Genomic DNA, 18,726 nt, shown 5'->3' with positions numbered 1-18,726 from the left:
GGGAGGCTGGGGGAGCTGCTTTGTAGAACTGAAGAAACTCCTCCACCACAGAGCCTGCAAGCTCATTTACATACTCCTAGTTTAATTCTCCTAGGGTATGCAAATATATGCAAACAGCAATCCAGAGAGAGTCAGAAATAGCACAGAACATTAAAATCACCCTACTTGAATATTGTTTTATGCAAACGATGTACGCACGCAGTGTGTAGCTGATTTAAATAGAAGCAATGTCAGCATGGCAGTTATTTACCCTTCCAATGATCTTAGCAATTTTTTTTATTAAACTTATATAAAATATATTGAACAGGCACCAAGAATGTAGAGAGTATTTTAATGCTAGCCTTAACTAACACTAAAGAAAGGGCAAGCTTCTCCAGCTGCCTGCACGAAGGGCAGGCAAGGGTTATTTTTCCTCATTTCCCATTTGCATGAATGATACAAGGYTTGCAAACCCTGACGCTGCTGGTATCGATTATCCGAGCACCCTTCCTGCCCCTCGGAGGGGCGCGGAGCCGTGCGGATCCTGCGCCCTTGCGGTGCGAGYTCAGGGTGTCCCGGTGCGGGGGACTGGGGAGGGGACACCTGGGGACATCCAGAGGGTGGGGCTGCTCCATCCCCGACCCGCACATCCAGCATTCCCCAAACGCTCACATCTGAGGAAAAAGGGAGGATGGGCAGGACCAAAGCAAAACCCCGCCGGGGAGCAGGGAGGGCTCTGCTCCGTTACAATATCCCCCGAAATGCCCTTGCTCGAGGGGTTTCCCTCACACTGCTGGAGCCTGCAGTGCCATCCCTGCTTCCCGGGGGCCGGGCTTGCAGCAGGGCACCGCTCCGACCATCGCACAGGGTGTGGGCTCCGTGAATTTGTGTCACTCATTCAGAACCATGGCCCCACACCCGTCCAGCTGGGACTGCCGAGACAGGCTCTGCGCCGGGAGATGATCCCAAAAAAGCCCTGATAATGGGCTGGGCTGGGAGCATTGCCAAGGCACGCTGGGCACACTCAGTGCCCCTTATCAGGGCACCTGTGGGCAGGGGATAATCCCTGGGTGAGTCCCAGGGGTGTGACACAAGGGACACCTCAGCTCCTGGAGGGAAACATATCCTGTGCTGGGGCTTGCCTTGCTCGATGTGCCCCACRTGGAGCGTTGGTTGGGCACAGGGGAGCACCCAAGGAGGGTCTGACCCACCCTCATGCCAGGCCAGAGCCCCTCACAGCACCAGAGMCCCTGCCCTGCTCTGAGCGTGGCAGCCAGAGCCTCTTCCCACGCTGACAAGTCACCAGCGGCCACTAAGTCAAATCCTCAGGCCTTTGCTCGACATTTTGCAGTACAATAAACAGTCCTGAAGTCCTTTTCTGCAGTAAGATTTCTGCCAGGTGCCTCCACACATGAACTGCACAGCTGAAGGGAGAAGTGGGCATAAAATGCATTTTGTTTGCTTCAATTTGTTTTAAATACTGTCAGGCCAGTGCCTGGCTGTTTGAATGATCACGGCTGCAGAGGAAATGACTGTGCAGGATATTTTTTCGGTCAAGCTCCCAGTTGCATTTTATCACTGGCTCTGTTAAAGGCATGTGAGAGGTTTCATTTTTGCCTCCAAAGCCCCATCTCCACGGAGGCAGTTGAACATCTAATTTCTAAATACACACAGAACAAAAAAAAATAAAAAGTCTCAGCAGACACTGAGTGAAATATCGTGTGTCTGTGCGGGTCTGAAGGGGAGCATGTTGCAGCAAGCAGCGCAGGGCTGGGAGTCACATCGCATTAGCACCAYGTGCCAAGAGCTTCCAGCAGCCCCAAAACACCCGGGAATGCYGTGCACACCCCCRGWGCCTGTGCCTGGAGCGCTGGACACRGKKCTCTGCAGCCCCTGCTCACTGCAGCCACCTCAGCACACAGCAGAGCTCATGCCCAGCGCTGAATTCACCTCGGGGGATGTGGAGGATGGAAGAGCCCATGGGAGAARCACAGAGCAGAGTTCTCCTCTCCACTGGGAATGTCACTCCCCATATAGGAGCTGCCTGTCCGCTGTGTCTGCAGGCGCTGGGAGTCACTGTCAGCTCTGTCAGACAGGGGTTGGTGTGCCTGCACAGTGCCCAGCTCACAGAGTGCTTCCATCCTGCCTTCTCGTCCAGCCCTGTGGTGTTTGGGGCCATTCTGGTGTGTGCACATGGGTCTGTGCACTGGGATGGTATTGAAACACCAACAGCTCCCAGYGTGTGGCTTTAGCACAGAGTGTGTCACAGTGGAGTGGAGAATTGTGGAGTCACAGCCTGATTTGGGTTGGAAGGGACCTTAAAAACCATCCAGTTCCAGCCCCATGCCATGGGCAGGGACACCTTCCACTACCCCAGGAGAACTGAACAGCTTGGTTGGACGCAGGARAGATTCCCTTTGCTGTCCCAGGGTCTGAGCAGCATCCTCAGGGCAAAGACCGTGTGGTTGTAACTGAAAAGAGCCTGAATGTGTAAGAGAATTTGTCCGATGAGGCTGCAATTACTTCTGGCGGGGGGTCCTGGCTGTGCCTCCCTCACAGCCCACCCCAGCACCAGGGGCCCTTGGCTGGTTCCCTGCCCAGAAACAATTTTCGGCGGAGCAGGCTGTGTTTGGGAGCTCTGCTGTGCCTGGGCCCGGCTGCCCTCCGGGGACTGCTGTCCGGGCTGAGGAGCTGCAGCGCTGCCAGCTGCTGCCACACTGCTGGGGGATGCTTCAAAACCCTTTAGGGCTGCTTCGAAACCCTTTAGGGCTGCTTCAAAACCCTTTAGGGCTGCTTCGAAACCCTTTAGGGCTGATTCAAAACCCTTTGCTGCTTAGTTCTGGTGCTTCTCCCATCACATTCGGCAACCTGGGACACGTCTCCTGTTTGAAAAGCTGCTGCCAGGGCACTGCTGACCATTTCCATGAGCGGAGCTGCCCTACAGGTGGTCCCTTTCCCTCGGGACTGGCTCGGGGGCCAGCACACGGGGGAGCCTTCCTGTCCCTCCAGGGCATCCTTGGGGACTGCATCATGCCTGGGTGATGAACCCACGCCCCATCCAGCCCTGCCTTGCCCAGCTCCCGCCCCACGGTGGCCCCGAACCCGCTAACCCCGAGCAGTGTTAGCCGTGCCTTTCCGAGGATGCTGAGCTCCCTTCACTCCCGTTTTTGTGCTGTCAGCTAGAAAAGTCATTTTACCAAGCAAAGCACAAATAGCCTGGATCCCAAAATCCTCCTGGGACGGGGAGRCAGAGCCAGGGAGCGATGCCCCAGCCCCACCCAGAGTGGTGTCRGTGGGTGCCTGTGCCCCGCAGCTGGACAATCTGGGGATTGCCTGCACCACAATCCGTGCCCCTACAAATGTCAATGAGCTGCTCAGGTCCAGGGATGATCCCTGGCACCACGGAAAAATTGTAGTGTCTCTGAGAGAGTAACAACAACAGCCGCAGATGTAGCTGTTGGTGTTTTTATCACTGCAGCCTTTGGAGGGTGTTCAATGGGGACCTGGTGTTTATTCAGGGAGATCCTTGCTGCCACGACCTTCCTGAACTGCCACATTCCTTCTAATTATGATTGGCAGCTCATGGAAATTTGGACCCTTGATTGGCAGCTGAAGTAACTTTCTTCCTTCCCACAATTCTTCAGGTTCCTTCCCATCAATAGACATAATGTTGGCCACTTTTCTGGGATAAATAGCAACCTTTGCCCCCCTCCTTTATTTGGCAAACGCTCAACACTTCATTCTTTTCAGAAAGCCCCTTGGAATGCAGCTGAGAAGGGCCTCAGCAGTGCTGCACTCCTCCTCCTCCTTCTCCTCCTCCTCGTCCTCCTCCTCCTCCTCCTTCTCCTCCTCCTCCTCCTCAGAACCCATCCAGGGGACTTTTGTACCAGAGCAAACAAAGGCTTATTGGCAACAATTCTGGATTTCATTTCAAAATATATTTGTCACTCTGGAATAAAGTTATTTTTCTGCTTGTTTTTTTTTTTTTTTTTTTTTTTTTTTTTTTTTTTTTTTTTGGTGCTTATCTTTCCCCTCCTAGATTTCCCCACCAGCAGCTCTGATTCAGGAATTGCTGGGCAAGGATTTGCACAGGGTAAAGGGAGGCGTGTGCTTGCTTCACTTCATCTTGCTCTGTTGAGCTCCAGAGCGGCATCCCTGCTCTGCAGCAGTGCAGTGACCAGTCAGCAAATGATTCTGGTCTGTCCTTGGCACCCCCAGACACTCACCCTCCCCATCCAACACCATAGGGTGTCCTTTGGCCTTTTTCCTGAGCTCAGTCAGGAACTCATAACTTGATTCTGCTTTTTAGCCCTTACAGTCCTTTTTCAGAACACCTAAGAGATGCAAAAGCTCAAACAGAGTGAAAGCACAACATGGCTCATGGGAGTGTAAATGCTGCTCGTTTCCAAGGACAGCAAGGACATTTTGAAGAGGAGAATGGGTTGCAGAGATCATGGAGGTGCCCTTGAGAAAGGATTGTCCTGCCCCAGGGGTGTCCTCTCTGAGCAAAGGGGTCTGGTTGTGCCAGGAGGGCAGGGATCAGGCATGGCTAGCGCTTGCCACAGCTCCCTCTCCATTTCAGTAATTAAATAAAACTCAGTCTCAGCTCCTAAGAGCTTCTTGTGCTGAACAATAGCCAGTTACAAAAGGATTTGAAAAATGACGAAGGGAATACTCAAGGGTTGTGTTGGAAAAGAAACGAGGAGGCTCCCGAGCTGCAGAGATTGCCTGTGTGCACAATACAGACACTCACCCTCCGCCAGCCCCAGACTGAAGTGTTTCAGAGAGAGATGACAGACCTTGGCACTCGGTGCTTCTCGAGAGCAGTGTAGATGAGGAGACAATTAGCAAAATACAGGATCATTTGCATTTTCAGGAATACTTGAAGGATTCTCACTCTCTGCCAAATTAAAAGGGGAAGTGGGATGAAACACATCTGGGATGGCTGGATGAGCCCCGAAAGCACAAGAGCTGGAGCAGGGAAGCCTCAGTGGCTGAGAACCCACAGTTTGCACCCTCACTGTTGTCTCACGGTGGCCACCCTGGATCCAGAAATGCTGGCACTGTCTGCAGCCTGATGGCTTCAGGAGCCAGATCCATTTTTTTTATGAGTTTGTTTCTCAGTGACATTTGTGAGATCTGTTAAAGGTTTCCCACAGTCAGGGTGGTTTGGAAGAGCCTTCACTGTCCTCTTTGGCATGGGGACAGTGAGCTGAGCTGGTCCCAGCCCTGGACAGGGAGAGGGACAGGGAGAGGGAGAGGGAGAGGGAGAGGGACAGGGACAGGGACAGGGACAGGGACAGGGACAGGGACAGGGCAGCCTTCCCCAAGCAGAAACCCTTTGTCATGGAACATGGAGGAATGTCATTGTCCACACACTTCTGTCAGATTTGGTTGAAATCTGCTGGGAGATTACAAAGATATTGCAGCAGACATGCAGCCAGACCCAGCCAGGCATGGACAGCCCCGTCACAAAAACTGCATTTCATTAGAGAACCGAGCTGGTTCTTCCCTTCCTCTCCCCACAGKGCAGTGTCACTCCCCCTTTCCCTGTCCATGCTCACTGGCCAGACTGGTTCCAATATACTCTAATTGCTTCCAACTCTTCTCCAGAACAGAAACATGGACAGAAACCGAGGAGGGATGTGAAACCCTTGCTAAGATCCTTGGGGATGAGCCTAAGAAGGTGAAAGCCCACATGGAGCTCGGGACAGTGAGGGGCAACCACAGTTTTTGGGGGGCTCTGCTGAGGATCAGGGGACCCCAGTGGGGCTGTGAGGCTGTCACTGCCTGGGGACATGGTGTGTGATGGATTGTGTGGAAAAGGCTGAGCAGCTGATGATTTTTGGGGTCACTCTGCACAGACTGCCTGGTTTTGGAGGGGCAGAGGGAACCATGGCAGGAGCATTCATCAGGCTGGTGCTGGGTGACACCACTGCCTGTCACCTAACAGGAGTGATGGCTCGTCCCCTCATGTCACCAGGGGATGCTTCCAACTGCAACCTCCCCTCTGCTGCAYCCAGGCGATTTCTCTGCTCTTTTGCTAACTCACCCCCGCTCTGTCTTTCCTGCACAGCTGCCTCAGCCGGGCTCCTTCCTGCCTGTGGGGATGCTGCTTTCAGGATGTGGTTTCTCCGGAAGCGCTGGAGCGTGGCGGGTGCAGGAGCATCCCAACGGCCGAAGGCTCCTGGTGGGCTCTGCCACCAGCTGTGCACCCGCAGAGCCACCCCCGGTGTGTCACAGGGACACGGGGACATCCTCCCACTGGTGTCCTTCCCCTGCTCCTTGCCACTGGCCCTGTATCTCACAGCGCTGGCAGTGAGCTTGTTGATTCTCTGCCTGAAATGAATCGGGTCAGCTCTGACCTGGGTTAGTTTTCGCCACATTAACCCAATGTCTCCTGGAGAAGTCCAGGCAGCTCCAGAGATGATGCCAACTTAGCCAGCAGCCCTGGGAGCAGGCAGGATCCTGTCACCAGCAACAGGGACTCGTGGGCTTGGCTCAGCCTCCTGCATCAYGGATATGTGGGGATGAGCAGTTGGGTTGGGKGGATGGCTGGAAGCAGGAGAGGAAGGAGAGGACCCAGAAGGAGGGAAAGGGGAGTGAGCAGCAAACCCTGGAAACAGCAAACCCTGGAAACAGCAAACCCTGGAAACACTGCCCAGAGCTGCAACACTCCTCACAGTGGGTGAGGGAAGGGAAGGGAAGGGAAGGGAAGGGAAGGGAAGGGAAGGGAAGGGAAGGGAAGGGAAGGGAAGGGAAGGGAAGGGAAGGGAAGGGAAGGGAAGGGAAGGGAAGGGAAGGGTTTGCAGTGATGGTCAGCACTCCCAGCTGTGGCTGTGCTCCCTCTGTGCCAGGGGCTGAGCTCAAACCATCCCTTATCCCACAATGCTTGTTAGTAGAGCTGGGTCGCAACAGATGGATACATATGGGCGGGGAGAAGGGGAAACAACGCAGCAATAGTGGCAGCACGATGTGTGCTCACCAAAGCACAGCAGCAGCCGAGCTTTGGAGGCAAGGGAGAATTCTGAGGAGCGCTTTGCTTCCTTTGGGATGCTYGCAGGTGGTTTGTCTGAAGCATGACAGCCAGCACGAGACAACAACACGCTGATTTGGGAACCTGGCAAGTCGTTGATGAGAGAAAGAGCACTTGGCTGTTCCCGGTCCTGTGCAGAGAACTCATTCCAACAGGAGACAGGAATGAGCAGGATCTGGCTGAGAGCTGAGAAGCCCCATCCCACTCTGTTCTGCCCATCCCATCCCATCCCATCCCATCCCGGTGCTCAGCTGCCTTGCCATCACCCAGAGCTGTTCCCATTCCAGGAAAGGTGGGTGCCCTGCAGTCCCAGCAGCTCAGGCCTCAGCCCAGACTCCCCAAATCTGGTGGGAATGACCACTGATAACAGCATGGGTCCCTCTCGGCTGCCTCCACCGCCGAGGCAGCACCAGGATGTGCTGTATATTAAGTGGAGTGGCAGCTGCGATATTGCCAACTAAAACTAAGTACAAAATTTACAGCAGTAAATTCTTCTCTCTTCAGGGTGGTTAATTATCTTAATTACTTTTATTATCTTTTATCTTTTAAGATCCCAAATTGCTTATTTCTGCTTGTGTTGCCAAAGGGGGTTGCATATTTTTTACTGGCACACGCTGTGCAGAGGCTCTGATACGCGTGTCTGCGTGGTACACTTTAAAAGAACTTTGATTTATACAAGACTTCTCCTTGGGATTTTAATTGTACTAAACAGGGAAAACAAAGTTCAGTGAAATATTGACTGACTGAAAAGCCGACAAGTGGCTCTTTCCTTTTGTTCAAGACGGGGATGAGGCCACTCCCGCTGCCCGCTGGGCGAGAAGGAGGGGATTTGGCTTCTCTGGGTTGTGTTTGAAGGTCACYGGGGTGCGTGTGGCCCCGGGAGTGGCACAGGGCCATCCACGGCAGTGAGGGGTCGAATCGTGGTGGGCGATTGGGCTGGCACTGAGCTGCAGGGCTGGAGGGTCCCTGGGCCACCACACCGGGCACCCACCATCCCTCCCCATTCCAGCACTCCTTCTCCTTTCTCCAGGGTGTTCCCTGCTGCCTCCAGCAGGTCCTTCCGAGGTCCTGGCCCCAAGGAAGTGCCTGGCATGTGATTTCAACCCATGATTTCATCCCGGGGGAGCACAACCGAGGCATCGCTGCCTCCGGGAGCTGCCCCGGCACCGCGGCTCCTCCCCGAGTGTCCCCTCGGGCACCTCTCTCCGGCTCCTCCTCTGCAAAGATCCATCCCCAGGGAACCGCTTTCCTCTCCTCTTCCTGCTCCCCTGCCTAACCAGCATTCATTTTTGGCAGGGGGAAGAAATTTTTTGGGAAAGGTGCCTCATCCCCTGGGGATCAGCCTCGGTGCGAAGCCGAGCAAAGAACAGTCCGGACCAAAGGGAAAGGAGGAGGAGGGAGGAGGGAGGAAGGAGGAAACGTTTTCTCTATCCCACAGAGGAGCCTCCTAAACGCTCCCAGGTGCTTTTCGAATGGAATGGCGATTTCCTGCGTGTTTATTTTCAATGCTGTCCCGCCCGGGGAGCCGGGGGAGGGCGGGGAGAGCCAGCCATGGCCAGCMTTGCCCCAACTCTGCATGCACTGAAGGTCCCTCTCACGGCATTCAGCTGACAGGGAGGGAAAGAGCTTTTCATGTGCAAAACAAAGGGGAGAGGGGGCTTTTCTTTGCTGCCTGCTGAATGCCACACACCCCTGGCCAAGGGGGGCTGCTCGGGGCTCTGAACAATCACGACATGAAAGGCAGAGAGGGAGGGAAGGAGAGAAAAAACTCAGAGAAAAAATTCTCCCCTTCTCATGAGAGCACGGTAGGCTCTTGTTGGTGGTTTTGGGGAGCTCCCTGTCACCCCAGCAGGATGGTGGCTGTGATTGCCCTGAGCTGTGTATAGCCCCACACCTCACAGGTATTTTTTTTTTTTTCTGTCTTCCTTGTCTTTTAATAGCGAACCCGMCACAACTGCTGCAGCCCCTCTTCCTCCCCCATTGCTGCGCTGGCTGCCTGCTGTCAGATGAAATTTATGCTGTGGTTTAGGAGTAATTTTTAGTTTGGAAGATTTGTCCTCCTGCCACCTGCTGTAAATAACCCTGGTGTGGTGGCAGAGCCCTGTGTGACACCGTGGCACGGTTGGTGATGGTGGCAGTTTGCTGTCACATGTGGTGCCTTTGCTTCACCTCGCCCATGGCTGGCACAGGCTCCCAGAGCTTGGGGACCCCTTATGCCATTCCAGGCAAGGCTGGGAGGTGAGGCAGGCTGGCAGGGTCAGTGCCAACACTGCTGCCCCTCTGAGCAGCTCTGTAATGTCCCTACAACAACCACACACTGCCACACCTCTGCAGGGGCTGCTCATGGGCAAGGCCACCTCTCTCTCCTTCTGGAGAGTGTATTTCCTGTCCCTTACACACCCTAGARGGGCACCTGGCRTTGTGGTGACCCTCGGGTGGTGTGSCCAGAGCTGCAGCAGCCTGAGCCTCTCTGCCTCTGGAGCTTTGCCAGTGCCGAGGGGCGGTCACTGCAAACACATTCTGGAGTTTGCTGCCCAGGGGGAAGAGGATTGATGCTGAATATCCAAACCTGCAGTGTGAAATTTGCAGGCCTTGAGAAAGGTTTCAGTGTTACCTCTGCATTTTGACAGCTAAAGCGCCTTCCTTGTATCTGTGACCCCAGAACATCTGAGGGAGTTTSCTTTTCAAAACAAACACCCTGAGAGAGAGAGGCTGCAGCCACTGCAGGGCTGGGCACACACAAGRGCCTTGTCCCCTGCCCCAAGTCCCCTGTCACCACATGGCAGAGCTGGCAGGGCCACACGGCCACCCCCAGCCAGACTCTGCTCTGCGCTCTCGCCTCCACCTCATTTTGTGCAGGAACCGGCAGCATCAGGATTTGCTATTTATTTTAAATTGCAAACTTTTCAACTGGAAAGGAACAATGGGGAAAAACCAACGCGCCTGGGTCGACTTCCACGTATAAAAGTATCCCATGTCTTTAAGGCAGTGAATTTTAAAAAGGCACATAATTAGCAGGCTGCTTCCTCGTCTGTATTCTCCTCATCTGCCTGCCCACATAAACATTCGGCACACAGCACTTCCAGACACTTTTTAATAGAATCGCTTAAAACAATTAATTACCAGAGTTTTCATTCAAGCTGCAGTGGAAAAGATACGCCGGCAATAAAAGGCATTTATTCGTTGGTTTCTGGAGGCCTGTTTGTTATTAACATGTAAATTAAATCATCACAGATGTTCCATTTTTAATCTGGGGATGTGAAGTGCAGGGCTAACCACGGCCCAAACAGCCTGATTTTATTACACACACATTCATTAGGAACCAGCAGTATTATTGGATATCATTTTTCTTTGATGCATTTTTTAAACCAATTATCAGTATAATTTGTTCATTTCCCTCCCTATTTGTTTTTCTCTTGCCATTTGTGTCAGGATTCTCCAATCAAGGACGGTGCCTTTGGCTCTTCGTGGCCTCGCTGCTGGCCAGTGCCACCACGGAGCCCATGGCTTCACGGGTCTCTTGCTGCAGTTTGGCACAGGCAGTGTCCAGTYTGGTGCCAGCACAAGGGGTGGCTTCAGAATGGAGTTGAAATGTGAGGAATTGAGGAGACAAGAGAAGGGACCAAAACCCATCAGATCTGGGGTGGGACAGAGATGACAATAATGTCAGACAGCTCAGCAGGGGTGTGTGATGTCTGAAAGAGGAAGGCTTTCTCCTCCCAGCAGTGCCAGCCTCTGGCTGCCGAGTGCCACCTTGGGGTGCTCTCCAGGGCTCTGCAGGGCAGTGGCACTCAGGGGAGGATGGTCACCCATCACTCCCAGAGGGGAGCACAGCAGCTCCAGCAGCTCAGTGCCAGCTGCCTGATCCRCCCCCAGGCACTGACTGCATCCCTGTCCCCGGCTGCAGGAGAGCCTTGGGAGCCCCAGGGGGAATTCKTGATGTGGAATCGATTCTGATTGCAGTCAGCATTGCATTGCTGCAACCAGCCCAGGAACTGTTCTGGACTAAAAGGAGGATTCAGCTTTATGAGGAATAAATAGTTGTGGCTCCTGCAGTGCTGTGGGGCTCACTGGGATGGGTGGGGAGGCCCTGGCTGTGGCTGCCCTGTCCCTGGAAATGTCCAAGGCCAGGTTGGACAGGGCTTGGAGCACCCTGGGATCGTGGGAGGTGACCGTGCCCATGGCAGGGGGTGGGACAGGATGARCTTTAAGGTCCTTCCATCCCAAACCAGTCTGGGATTCTGTGATTCTGCACCAGGCATGGAGCCAAAGGGGCAGCACCACAAAGAGGGTCCTGCTGGGGTGAGGGACATCCTCACCCATCAGACTCCTTAAGCAAAGCTGGTGTTGCAAATCTCAGTCTACAGCAATTTGTGCTTTGGTTTTTTGGTTGCTTTATTCTGGGTTCTGCAGACAAAACTCCCTCCACATCTGCACTTGGAACAAGTTTCATCTCACTCTGTRGGATTTGCCAGAGTGGCAGGAAAGGGTCTGGTCAGCCTGAGATCATCGAGTCCCACAGAGCAGCCATGGGGATCTGTCAAAGCAACCCAGCCCATGGTGATACTGACAGGGAGATACTGGAAAATCTTCTTCATCTGAGATGAAACCAAGCTTTTTGAGACACATAAACACATAAATGTTTAATTTTCACCTGGAGTAATTTTCTAAAGTGAAAAGACWGTTTTTGTGCCCAAAGAAGCATCTCATGTGGGAACGCTGCTCCTGTGAACATGGGTGTTTGTGTGAAAAACAGGGGAATTACTGCTGGGATCGATTTCACAACGATTCTTTAAAAAAAAAACCACCAGAAGGCAGGTAAAACCGGGCAGGGAAACCACTCCTTCRTATCTCCAGTAATGAAAATAATGGTTTTCAGCTTGAATTTTTATGAGTGTCCCATCAACCTTGTTCTCATCTTCACATGTACCTGGCAGGCCACATCTCTAACCATCCTATCCCATCCYRTCCTGTCCTGTCYTATCCCATCCTGGCACTTCCCCRGGGKCCCAGGAGTTGTCCCCCGTGGAGRATGCAGCCCACATGGCCTTTCTYTTCGGGAAKCATTGGGGGGGCTGAGGCTGCCTCATTCCACTGCCACCCCGTGTCCTTGCCGTGATAACTGTCAGAGAGGAGGAGGGCGGGGGGAGCCTTGCAATGACCAAAAACTCTTGGAAATGCTTTCATGCTAAAAACCCCCGTATTTGACAGAAGTGTGAGATACCTTGAGGCCTTCTATTGATTACCTGGGAGCAGGAGAGCGCGGGCGCTTTGAGCTGTCACAGTTCCAGGCGTTTCTGAAAACGATAGAAGACTGGAACAAAAACACCACTAAGGCTCCTGACACAGCGTGTTAAGCAATAAAACATGTTTAATTGTGTTGTCTTAAGGCTATAACCATTTCCTGGCTGAAGGTCACTYGCTACCCATACTGCCAGTGGGAGAGAGGAGCTGTGACAGGTAGGAATCCGAATAGGAAGGAGATATCTGGGAGATTACGATGTGAACAGCASTGAAATGCCAGTGGCAGGGTGGTTCAAATGAGCAGGACAAGCAGCAGGACATGTCCTGGCTGGCAGATCTGTCCAGGGGATGTCATAGACACATTTTGATCCCTCTGGGGCACTTTGTCACCACGTGGCACCATCAGTGTGTGTCTGGGTGCAACAGGACCCATCTTCACCCACCACTGCCCCCCATCTTTGGGGCACTGGGCAAGCACCTGTTGGGAGCTCATCTCCTCACAAAAMCCCTCCTGCCTTGCTCCAGGGATCGGCATCCAGATGTGCTCTGCTCCCTGCACATCTGCTCTGACACCTGCAGGTCATGTCACACAGGTCTGCCCAGGGAGCCAGYGATTGTTTGGGGTCGTGTTGGGAAGGATGGAGCGATTTTATTTTCCTTGGTTAGAGGCATCATAACCATAAAATGTGAATTTGGGAAGGAAAGCCCAAGTATTCCTGACCACAGATACTGCCAGGTCTCGCTGTTCTTGGAGATCCACACACTTTGTCCTCTTCTTGGTTAGTCTGGGTAACTTCTGTGTGAGAGGGGCCCTGAGCATGGAAAAGGTTTGAGGTGTCTCCTGTTTAATGAGAAACAAAAAAGATTAGATTGTAGCAAGGTATTTAATTATTAGGATATTGCTGCTCTGGCTGCATCCTTTGCCGCTCCATGGGGGAAGTGCCAAATTACATGTCACCTCAGAGGGCATATTTTCTGTACTTTTCCGAGCTCCTACAATGGCAGCTCATGAATATTTACTGAGCTGCTCAGATATGCAGCGGTGGGAACAAATAAAAAAACCCCTTGTATTTGCATCTCCCACAGACACTAACAAACCATGTGGCTCTGGTAGGGAGAAGATGGGAGATTGCTGTTGCCTTTCCAGAGGGATAGAGGAAACAGCTTCTTGTATAATGAGATTGACTTTTAAATTGAAAGTGGTGGTGGTTGTGCTGCAGTTCGTACTTCCATGCTGTGCGTTTGCTCCCTAGGCTCTAACATTAAGACATCTTATGTACAAGCTGGGAGGATTCAATTAGAGTTTCAGTTATTAATCAATCAATTAAGCCACAATCTTTGGAATCTTTTCACTCTTAAAGAGGTGAGATGCTGGCACGGYGAACTTGAGGGACCCCACTTTGCCTGGACATGTAGGCAGGTGTCTGTGCCGGGCTGGTTTGGCACTGTGCCGGGCAGGGAGAGCAGCAGGGCCTGGGCAGGGGYGGTGAGACCTGGCACAGGGACTGAACACCAGGAAATGCCAACTCAGCTGGCACCGAGTCCTTCGAGAAACATTCAGCTACACTCGCTTTGTTGCCAAGCTGGAGCTGCTGTGCCTGGAGCCGGCGCGCGGATGGAAGGGACGGACAGCTCGGCGCTGCAGTTGGGCTCTCACTGCTGCTCTGACTGCGGCTTCGTGCTCCTGCTGGAGGAGATCCTGGATGCTTCCTTGCCTGGAAAAATCTGGGGAAGAGTCGAGAGACTCAGAGGAGAAAGATTCGAAACTGACTGTGCCATGCAGCTGCTGTCTCCTCTCAGCTCCTCTCCTCTGCTCCTCACACTCCCTGTCCTCTCGCTGCCTCCTGCTCTGCCCTAGAAGARGAAGAGAAGGTTCTGGTTCTCCCAAATCTCTTGCATTTTCCTGCTGTAATAAGGAGCTGAAGGCAACACTTTCAGGTGCTGCACGTGGACAAAGAGAGAGGTGGCTTGTTCTTGATTTTTGTGGCGTGTTTGAAAGGCTGCAGCTGTGTTGGGGTGAGATTCACACATGCCTGGGGCCAGGGAGAACATCCCTCACGTGCTGGTGTTTCTTCATTAGTGACACCCGCCCAGTGCTGGCTGGACAAGTCCATATTCATGGGCTGCTCAGTGAAGGGAGGAGAGCAGCATTCCGAGCAGGAATGATTCCCTGTGTCCTAGTGCCTGGGATATTTAATCAAACCAGAAGTGCAGGAGAAGCGTTTAGAGGAAAACGAGCTCTGTGGTTTCGAGCTGAAGTTTGAACACTCTAAGAGAAGTAAACGTGCAAGTGGTGTCTGTAGGCAGGGAAAAAAAGCCAWGGGAGGATTAAATGGCAATGTTACCTTTACTCTTGTCAAATACCTAAGTAGAAACATTGGTTAATGCCCTTAAAAAAGGCCCATTACCACAGGGCAGGGAGTCAAAGAGCCTGGCTGCCCTAATACTCAGTTATCTCGTTCCCGGATAATGGAATGACCCCTCGCCTGCCCGAGCTGTACTACGATATAATAGCATGAGCCGTGTGAATAAAGAGGTTATTTTTGGAATCCAATTGAAGCAGTGCTGGAGCTGGTGTGACAGGGGAAGGATTGAACAAGATGCAATGTTCTGAGGGAAGGGGRAAAAAATTGAATTTTTGGGGAAKGTGGCATCGGCAGTGAACTGTGCAAAGAGAGGCACCGTGGTGCTGCCAGAGCACCGTGCCACAGGACAGGCTGAGGAGATTTTGGGGCTGAAGACTGGCTCAAAACAGAGCAGGGGAGGAGGGTTGAGCCCCCAAAGGAGCAGGGGAGTAAGAATTCCTCTGAAATGCTGAGCAATGAGTGGCTGTGGCAGYCCTGGGCAGGAGCSRTCACTGGTGCCAGCCAGGAGCCAGYRCATGGGGACAGACCATCACCAACAGCCCAGTCCTGTCTCTGCCCCACAGCCTGCACACCCTGCAGCTCCCTYCATGCCTCTTCAGCACATAAATAAAGTTAAACCACAGAATAATGTCAATTCTAGTGYGTGTTATCCAATGTACAGGGCTGCAGCTCATCCAGCAGTGAGAGACAAGAGCACAAGAGATTGAGCGTAAACAGAGATGAAAATGAATATTAATTTACAAAGCAGCACAAAGACAATGGGATCCAAGGAGATTGGTATCACAAACTCCCCTTATTCAATCAGATTAGGGTCTCATCTTCCCCAAACACCAATTGCTAATCTAGATTTGAAAGACAAATCCTCTTGCAGAAGGGCTTTGCCTTTATCTTGTCCCTCTGATGCCTCTACTTAAGATTTTGCTACAATTTTGGGGAAGTTGGGAGGAGGGAACCTTCCCAAGCAACCTTTAACCATTGTGATGCTGAAGTGTCATCGAACAGTGGTAGGATCTGCAGAACACAGGCTATTCTGTGCCTGTGACAGCAGAAAACATGACATTCCTGAGAGTTTGGCATCTCTGGGGAAACCTGTACGGTGTCCCCCAAAAAAGGGAACCTGAGGAGTGTGGAGGGAGTGTCCCTCTCCTCTGCCCACTCAGATGCTCCATAATTCCTGCTGAATGAGATAAAATGAAACCAGGAATGCTTCCTGAGGGGCTGGGGCTGGTGGTTGATGCCACAGGCAAGTCAAAACAAGGTGCAATTTATCCAGGGACCAGAATGCAAAAGCCACTCAAGATGATTTTTCATGGCCCCTCTTTGGGCCACTCAGGATGCGCTGGGATTTGCTTGCCCCCACGAGGGTTTGCTTCTGGGCAGCAGCTGTGTCAGGATGTCCACAGAGCTGGCCAGCTCTATCCATCAATAGCTTTTCTTGCCCATATTACTCTTATTATGACCTGGAGCAAGGCCAGGTCACCTTGTGTCCCCAGCAAAACCAGGCGGGTGACAGCGTTAGTGGCCTGGCCTCTGCCAGTGGCACAAGGAACCCGTTTAGAAAGGGGATTTCCATGTGCTGAGTGCAAATGGATCCCAAAATGTGGTCAAAGGCCCTGAACCCCATCCTGGGGAGGGCAGCCCAGTCCCAGGAATGCTCTTTCTCCATCGCTGGCACATCCCATGGGCACCCAGCTCCTCTCCCCGGTGCTGCTGGGGGATGTGCAGGACTTGAAAGGAGCTGTAATTACYGGCGGGGTTTAGATGCAGTTGGTGTTTTACTACTTAAAAGCAGTTTAATTGAAAAAGAAAAATTGCCTTAATTTGTATTAAGATACATTATTAAATACAGTTTATGGATGAACTCACAAGCAGAGCCCGTGATCCTGGAAGGGAGAAGCTGCCGGGCTGGGTGAGCTCCCAAGACCCTGCAAAGCTCTTCTGCTCTCCCCAACACCTGAAAAGACAGGTTGGTGCTACAAAATTCACAGGTTGCAAATGGTGTGTGATAAAAAAGTGAAATTTTTAAGATGCTAATTTACCTGGGCCTGTCTAGTAATTACGTATTTTATTGGTGTAGCACGTGCAGTACAATAAATGCTACAGATTCAAAGCGATGTTTTTTTCCACTCTCCATGTCGAGTGTTTCTGACACATACACGCATTTCAAGTAGAATTAATTTTTTTTCTATTTGATGCAAATGCCTCTGTATTCCACCGTGGTTGAGTAAACTGTGTATTCTCTCCCTGTCAATGATCTCCTTGGAAATAGATGTCAGCCAATCAGTCTGGTTTAAAAAAAAAAAAAAAAAAAAAAAAAAAAAAAAAAAAAAAAAAAAAAAAAAAAAAAAAAAAAAAAAAAAAAGCCACAACACGCCCAACAAAAACCCAGCGACCAAACAAACCAGCCTCTCCAATTTACTGGGATCCGCTTCGGAGGGAGACAAAGAGCCGCGGCTGCGGCGCTGCGGGCAGCTCACCCAAACAGGGCAGGGAAATTCACACCACAGACAGCTGGGGTGGGCTGGGGGGACCACGCTGGGAGGGGAACAACCCCACAGGATGCCATGGGAAAAGGCTTTTCCAGTGTGGGTCTGCCCCAACCCTTTTTCCTCTGCTCCTGCGTGAGGTTTAAGCTTTAAGGAGAAAAAAAAAAACAAGTTTTGCCCAAAAACTTGAGATCTCAGCTGTGGTGATGGAAACAGCAGTGGAAAAGAGAAGCCTGATTTCATTGAAAACTTAATTTTTGGGAGGTGAGGGGGAACAGGACAGGACCTCACAGCTCTCCTTCCCTCCAAGTGSAGAGCACAGTTGATTGTGGTGAGCCTGTGGATGAGGTCTCGGGTGGGTTTCAGTGGAAATGCTGGAGGTTTTCAGCACCTGCCCCTGGCACAAAGAGCCCCTGGATGGTGGGGTCGGGTTCCTGCATTTGCCACTGAAATATCCACTGTGGTCCCACTCATTCGGGAGCATTCCAAGTTCCATTAGAATGCACAGCTTATTGCGCCATGAAAGCACTCAGAAAGGGCACGGGGAAAAAAAAATTAATACCCAAATGATCTGATTTCACAAAGGTTTAAGCATTTGCTCGCCACGGTCCCCTTTGAAACTGATCACAATCACATCCTTTGCTGTTAAGGTGATTTTTTATCAGGATTTGCTGTGCTGCCCTTTTAAGGGGCTCGTTTGCGGGGTGTGGGGAAGGCGCTCACACGCCACGCTTTGCTTTCTATTGTTGTTCTTATTTTACTACACAGGGGAGAAGTAATCTTTTTTTTCCTCCCCTTGGCCTGGAGCTATTGTACATATGCAAATGTGACGATGGCAGCCAGCTATTTATAGCTCGAGTTCCTGCTACACTTATCACAACCACTGCAGACTTTTAAAAGCAGAACCCACACACACAGTATTTTTTTCCCCAGGATATAAATTTCCCATCCCAATGCAGCCTGGCCCGTCGCATGCAACATTGATTGTCTGTTATATTACATTTATTAAGGAGTGATAACTTGTAATAATTGGATGTTAAATTAAAGAACTCTTTCCTAGTTATTGCCGTCTCAATTATAATTGTCATTTGCTGGCAGTTATGATGATATATGAGGGTTGTATTTTACTCAGCCGACCATGACCCGGTGAGTAATATTCCCTCAGCTATAGGGGCACTGATGCGCTCGCTGGCTCTTAATGCAGTAGCTCAGGAGCTGATTGGAATATTAAGTTTCCGCGAGAGTAGGAGACGCAGAAATCCACATGGATATACATTACCGCACAGCTGAGAGGCCCCTCCGGCTATTTCTTTTTCTCCTCACTGGTACATGTCCAACTCGTTTCAGCTTTGTTTTATGGTTATAGGAATCAGGTTTATATGGTGAGTTATAAAGTAATAAAACGGGGGGGAAAAGGGTGTTTGTGGTTTCATTTAAGAATAACCAGTTATAATTAACCTTTGTACCAAAATGTCAATATGTGTAAGGGCGCTGGAACAGCAGTGATAGCAGCTCCTCGCAGCCATCACATGGAGGTGGTTTCTGGCTGCTCGGTGGTTTCTGGCTGCTGGTGGAAATGGAGCAGTGCTGTGCTCGAGAGCCTGGCAGGGTTGGG

This window comes from Malurus melanocephalus, unplaced genomic scaffold (assembly GCF_030028575.1).
Source record: "Malurus melanocephalus ecotype Western Australia unplaced genomic scaffold, MMel_1.1 scaffold_282, whole genome shotgun sequence".
NCBI lineage: Eukaryota > Metazoa > Chordata > Aves > Passeriformes > Maluridae > Malurus > Malurus melanocephalus.
Note: the sequence above shows the minus strand (reverse complement) of the source record.